This window comes from Peromyscus californicus, unplaced genomic scaffold (genome assembly GCF_007827085.1).
Source record: "Peromyscus californicus insignis strain IS unplaced genomic scaffold, ASM782708v3 Scaffold_24__1_contigs__length_46423439, whole genome shotgun sequence".
NCBI classification, from domain to species: Eukaryota; Metazoa; Chordata; class Mammalia; order Rodentia; family Cricetidae; genus Peromyscus; species Peromyscus californicus.
The window spans coordinates 6,802,816-6,809,588 of record NW_026294535.1 but is presented as its reverse complement, the minus strand read 5'-3'; the positions used below and the strand labels follow the sequence as shown (position 1 = coordinate 6,809,588).

General features: G+C 42.7%; 1 pseudogene; it reads left to right on the top strand.

Moving 5' to 3' along the window:
• Nucleotides 1-680: 680 nt before the first annotated feature.
• LOC128119796 (ubiquitin-conjugating enzyme E2 L3-like) lies at nt 681-1,383 on the top strand (annotated as a pseudogene).
• Nucleotides 1,384-6,773: the final 5,390 nt, after the last annotated feature.

Genomic DNA, 6,773 nt, shown 5'->3' with positions numbered 1-6,773 from the left:
TAGATGGCCGACAGAAAGCAAACTCACTGGAATCTTTGGGGGTGTCTTGTCTCAAAACACTGGGACAAGTCTTTTTTTAATATCCGTGTTTTGATAGGATTTCTGAGTTTGTGAACAAGTGGATCTCTGCATCTACATCTGTCTCTTGTGCCTTTTGGGGGTTCTCTTCCGTCTGTTGACTTGAACTGTCCTATTACGAGGCGTTAGTTTTTGTTTCATTATCCCTTAGAAGCCTGTTTGTTTTTTAATGAGAGGCAGAAAAAGGCGGTGGATCTGAATGGGAAGGGAGGTGGGGAGGACCTGGGAGGGTAGAGAGAGGGAAAACCATAATCAGGATATATTATATGAGAAAAAAATGCATTAAATTAACTACAACTGATGATTCTAGGTGAAAGGTGTTTTAGTATCCTGGATTATTTCTGCATCTCTCCTGCAACTGGAATTGTTTTCAATTTAGAAGACAAGGTCTCATAAGGAAACTTTTCTCTCATACCTCCCTTGCCATTGTAATCAAGAGCATGGTACCTCCAGCCTGTAGGTGAGAGCAGGCAAGTTGAAGGATGCTAGTTCTTTTATGCACTCACTGAATTGTAGGAGCTCTGGATTTAACATACAAAGCTCATCACATGAGAAAGAGAAATCTCTTGTTTATTAAAAAATGTCCTGGCACCAGATCCAAGATGGCGGCCAGCAGGAGGCTGATGTAGGACAACCCTCCATATGATGAAATCAACTTCCCGGAAGAGTGTCCATTCAAACCACCCAAGAGCCCATTTATTTATTTATTTTAAATTTTATAATTAATTTAATTTTACATATCAGCCACGGATTCCCCCTGTCCTCCCTCCTCCCACCCCCCTCTGCCCTCCCCCAATCCACCCACTCCCCTGGGGATTCAGCTCAGCCTGGTAGATTTAGTCCAGGCAGGTCCAGTCCTCTCCTCCCTTCACTCAGGCTGAGCACAGTGTCTCAGCATAGGCCCCAGGCTCCAAAAAGCCAACTCATGCACTAAGGACAGGTCCCGGTCTCACTGCCTGGGGGCCTCCCAAACAGTTCAAGCTAATCGGCTATCTCACTTATCCAGAGGGCCTGATCCAGTTCCATGGGGGCCCAAGAGCCCATTTAAAACAAAGATCTACCACCCTAACATTGATGAGAAGGGGTGGGTCTGTTTGCCAGAATTAGTGCTGAAAACTGGAAGCTAGCCGCCAAGACCAAGACTGACCAAGCCGTCCATTCCCTCAAAGCACTGGTGAATGACTCCCAACCTGAGAACCCACTCCGGGCTGACCTAGCTGAAGACTACTCTAAGGACTATACAAAATCTCTAAGAATGTTGAAGAGTTTATGAAGAAATATGGGGAAAAGCGACCTGTGGACTAAAATCTGCCATGAGGGATTTTAGCAAGTTTGAGCAGAGCCCTGAGCAGTACACTCAGTTACCCCGTAAAGCAGGACTCTGTAGAAAATTGACACATGCCACGACCTGCTGTCCACTTGTAGCAGTTACTAACTTTCTACAGTTTTCTTAATCAAAAGTGGTCTAGGTAACCAATGAAATAAAATAAATAAAAATAAAAACAAATGAACAAAATCAAGATAAAAAACAAACACCAAAAAAATCATGGGCCATTTGTGTTCTGTTATATGGCTTCTTAGATTGTACTTTAATTTGGGAATAATATTAACTACTATTTTAAAAAAGTTTCTCCACAGCAAAAAGTGACTTATTTTCTTTGTTTTTCTTTCTTTTTCTCTTAGTGCTGGGATGACAAGAGTTGCTCTACTCTGGCCATGGTACTCTGGCTTTCCAAGGGGCAGATGTGCTAATACGGGATGAAGACCAGCTGAGGTGTGATGGAGGAAGTCTGATGCCGTGTGTCCTACCCAGCACAGGCATCAACTTTAGACTGAACTCAGTTACCCTTTGAGAAGATCAGAATAAGGCAATTTTAGAAGATGGCCTGGAAAACACAGCCAATGTGCCAATACTAGCCATCCCTAGAACTTTCTGGTCTTTGGAACATACATTATAGAATTAGACCAGGGCCAGGTATAATCATTTTGGCAGATGTAACATATGAACATTTCCTTTAAGGACAGTACAGATGACTGTTTTAGACATGGGCACATAATTGCCTGGAGGTCTACCCAATAAGGGGCCAGTATGCTCGTGTGGATTCATTCTTAGTGGTTTCCCTAAACATTTTAGGAATGATATGGAAGTATATTGTCCATGGCATGATGGATATTAAGGAAGAGTTCATGTTTCAGAAGAGAGAATGAGAATAGGTAATATTCATGGTATATGAAAGTTCATTGACGAATGGGAGGAAATGGGGCACCATTAATTCAACAACTGCTGAATATCTACGATGCACAAAGCTCTATTCTAAGTGTCAGTTTAATTGAAAAGTACAAGGTTGCAATTAAATTAAAAGTCTAATTAAAGTTGAAGAACTGAGAGCTGGTGGGATGGCTCAGTGGTTAAGTGTGCTTGCTGCTCTTGCAGAGATCCGGGCTTCCATCCTCAGCAACAATGTGGCAACGCATATCTGTCTGTAACTCCAGTTCCATGGGATCCAATGCTTACCGCCATGATGGAGTAACGGGAGCAAAATTCATCTTTTTTTTTTTTTTAAGCTAAAAAATCTCTTAGGCGGTGAGTTTTGGATGTTGCAAAGCAGGCAGCACAGGACAGAGATTCCCCCACAAAACCACTGAGGAATGGTGACGTTTCCAGGACAGTGACAGGGAAGAGGAAGTGAGGACGGCTTGGCAATCTCCCTGAACGGAGCAGAGTTCAGAGTGCAAAGACACCAGAGCGTTAGACGTCAGGGCACAGAATACCAGAGAGAGGAACCGGAACAAGAGACCAACCAAGAGTGTCCTTGGGTCTTTAGCTAAATTGTAGTCAGCTTGTGGCTGTGAGCAAACTATCAAAGCTAGAAAAGATACCATGAAAGGAGCCATTGGAGTATCCCCAGAGCACATAGGGCCGGGATACTGCTCTGGGTAGGCAGGCCTGGGCTGTGTAAGAAAGGTAGGTCAGCAAGCAGGGGGAGCCAGAAAGCTGTGTGCTGTGGTTCCTGTCTCAGGGTTCCTGCTTCAGTTCCTGTCTCAGGGTTCCTGCTTCAGTTCCTGCCTTGTTTTCCCTCATTGATGGACTGTTAATTCAAAGTGTAAGCTAAATTAAACCTCTTACTCCCTAAATTGGCTTGGTCAGTGTTTCATCACAGCAACAGAGATGCAAACTGGGAAATTCAGGTATACACTCAGGAGTGGTACAGCTGAATCACATTATTCTTCTGTTTGTTAACTTTTTTGTGGAACCCCCTTAATTATTTCCCTAGTGGCTGTTCCAGTTTTACTCCTATCAACAGAGAGGTGAATTCATCTTTCCCCACGTCCCCCAGGGGCTCATGTATTTGAACACTCGATCCCTGGTTGGTAGCACTGTTTGGGGAGGTTATGCTGGAGGAAGTACATCATTGGGAGCTGGTTGTGTTTCTAGTCTGGTCCCAATTCTAGCTCACTTACTCCATCTGCACTGGTTTGCAGTTGAGACCTGTTTCCTGCTCCTACTTCTGGGCCTGCCGGTCATGAGGAACTGTAAACCCAAATAAATGCTTCGTCCTGAGACAGAGGGCTTGCCTAGCATCCTAGTACCAAGCACAAAAGAGCCAAACAATGAAATGCAAGTCTCAGGAGGCCCAGACTTTGACTATGGTATTTTATCAGAGCAACAGAAAATTAAGTGATACACTTGCTAACAGGGTTTGTCATGTATGTGTGTTGGGGGGGGAGCGAGAGGGGGGCTGTGGTATGGAAGGAAAAAAAAATTAAGGCTATGCTGACTAGGCACAAATTACTGAATTCAGTAGAGCAAAGAACAGGTTTAGGAGAAATAGTAACTGCAACTGAGAATTTTACTTTGGAGTACTTCGAACATCCAGGGGAAGTTATCCAGGATCAAGGGAGATCAGCACATCTGCAGCTTGGGGGAGGGGCCTGGGCTCGAGCTGGAGCTTGGGGTGGGGCCTGTGTTTGAGCAGGAGCTTGGGGGAGGGGCCTGTGCTTGAGCTGGAGCTTGGGGGAGGGGCCTGTGCTTGAGCTGGAGCTTGGGGGAGGGGTCTGTACTTGAGCTAGAGCTTGGGGGAGGGGGTCTAGACTTGAGACAGAGATTTGGAAGAATCAGCAGGTTAAACCATGGACCTGGATGAGATAATGAAGAACATGTACTTATAGTGTTTCAACTTATAGTAATTTTTATTGATCTTCCAATTTTCCTTGGAAATCTATTCAAGTCGGTTATTTCGTCTTTTTGACCCCCACCCAGCTTGTGTCTAATATTAATAGCTCCCTTGCCTTCTCAAATATTGTTCTTCCTCTCTCTCTCTCTACACACATACACACACACACACACACACACACACACACACACACACACACACACACACACCCTAGGCTTAAAGCTGTCTATGCTTTCCCGAGGTTCAGGAGAGGTGCTGGGATACTCCCGGTTGACTGTACTGATCTTTGTATTCTATAATCCTGCTAAACTTGTCCGTGGGTTTCAGTAGGGTTGTTTTTTATTGCAATGGACTTCCTAAATGAATGATAATGTCAGCTATAAGTAAAGACCATCTTACTTCTTCAGTCTGTACATCTTTTATTTCTTCTCTTGCCTTACTGTGGCAGCCAGAATCTCCAATATAAAGCTGAATAAAAATATTTCTGGGCCTCCTGAGACTTGCATTTCATTGTTTGGCTCTTTTGTGCTTGGTACTAGGATGCTAGGCAAGCCCTCTGTCTCAGGACGAAGCTCCCAGCTCAGTTTGTTAAAGTGAGAAAGCATTGGCTGATTTTCAAGTGTAATCTGTTCTTGTATGTGTGGGATACATGCTTCCTGAATGTATTATTAACCAATAGATTTTATTTTAGTACAATTTAAAATTTATAGAGTAGATAGTATACACCGACTATAAATTCATCTCACCCACATCCCCACTTCCCCGATTATTAAGATCTTGCTTTAGTGGTACATTTGTTAAGTTACTATACAAATATTAATGTAGTATTTTGAACTCATCTGCAGATTGATTTGAGATCCACTATGCTGGGCAGCTCTATAGATTCTGACAAATATACAACAGCTTCAGCACTTCAGTTTCATACATAATAGCTTTAGTTTCTTCAGAATCCCCCCGAGTAGTTGCGTATTTCTTCTAAAATGGCTGGTAGAAAAAGGAGATGATGACTACCAGTTTGGGCCTTAGGTTCAGCTATAATAACAGGAACTATAGCTTGTCTCACTAACCTTCTTGAGTAGTCTTTTAAGAGTATGGCTTGATATCTTCTTCGAAGTCTTGGAGATGAGAGTATACAAGATGGAACTCAGGCAGTTCTGGGCAGTCCAGCGCACACGGAGTGAAATATTTTTTTCTGCCCTGTAATCGTATCCCTCATTTCTACTTCTCGTTCCCACACACCTGTGGTTCTGAGCTCATATTTACCCACAGCAACAATTATCCAGGCATTTTATTCTGGTTACAATTTCAGGATCATTTTTAAGACTTGGGAAGCTTGTTTTCCCAGAAGCTTAAGGACGGCAACTGTCCTTACAAGCCACCCTCTCCCTGGTGGGTTACAGAGCCTGCCTCAGGACCTCAGTTCTGCCTGGCGGACGGCTCTGGGAGGGCTCTACCAGCTGCTCTACCAGCTGCCCTGCAGCGCTTAGGGCGTTCAAACCTAAACTGGCAGCTGCATGCTACTTCTTCACACCGGTTTTCTCCCTCTTGCTCTCCCTGTTCTCTCAGTTATACTTCCTGGGATAATTTCACAAATGACCTACATAGACCCAAGACCTTTTCTTGGGCTCTCCTCTCAGGGGACCTAAACTAAGAACACTATGAATCAAATGCTTTATATATCTTCCCACCTAAGCATTTTACAAGTTTTTCTAGGCTGTGTTTATGTAGTTATTTATGAAGATTTACTTGCAGGTGATGTGAGAACATGTTTTTTCTTTCTTTTTCTTTCTTTCTTTCTTTCTTTCTTTCTTTCTTTCTTTCTTTCTTTCTTTCTTCTCTCTCTCTCTCTCTCTCTCTCTCTCTCTCTCTCTTTCTTTCTTTCTTTCTTTCTTTCTTTCTTTCTTTCTTTCTTTCTTTCTTTTTTTTTTTGGAGCTGAGGATCAAACCCAGGGCCTTGCGCTTGCTAGGCAAGTGCTCTACCACTGAGCTAAATCCCCAACCCCGTGAGAACATTTTAACTTTAGAAATTTAATCTTTTGTCAAGGCAATAAAGGAGCTGATGACAGTGAGGACTGTTCTCTCTGACCCACACTGTGATTACCTCCAATACTTCTGGTTGGTAACAGATACAAGAAAATATCTGACTTTGATAATATATAAACTATTGGCCAAGGCATAAAAAGATATAGGTGCTATTAAATATCATCAATGAATTCCAGAATAGGCATGTGTAAGTTTTAAACAATGACAGGAAATCTTAATCTTGTATTGCTTTCTGCCAGAAGTTTCTTCAAAAAGCTTATGAAACAAATGTACACAATAATTTTCAAACTAACATATTCACTAAGTTGAATAATTAGTCACATTCTCTTTTTACATAGAGTCTACTTGTGATCAGTAAGCTCAAACTAACTCCATTTAGGATGCCCATCGAATCCATCTTAGAATTTGTGGCACCCATAGCAACTGAGGTTGTTCTGTTTTTAATTGCAGAGCATTTTATTTGGTTAAGGAAGCATA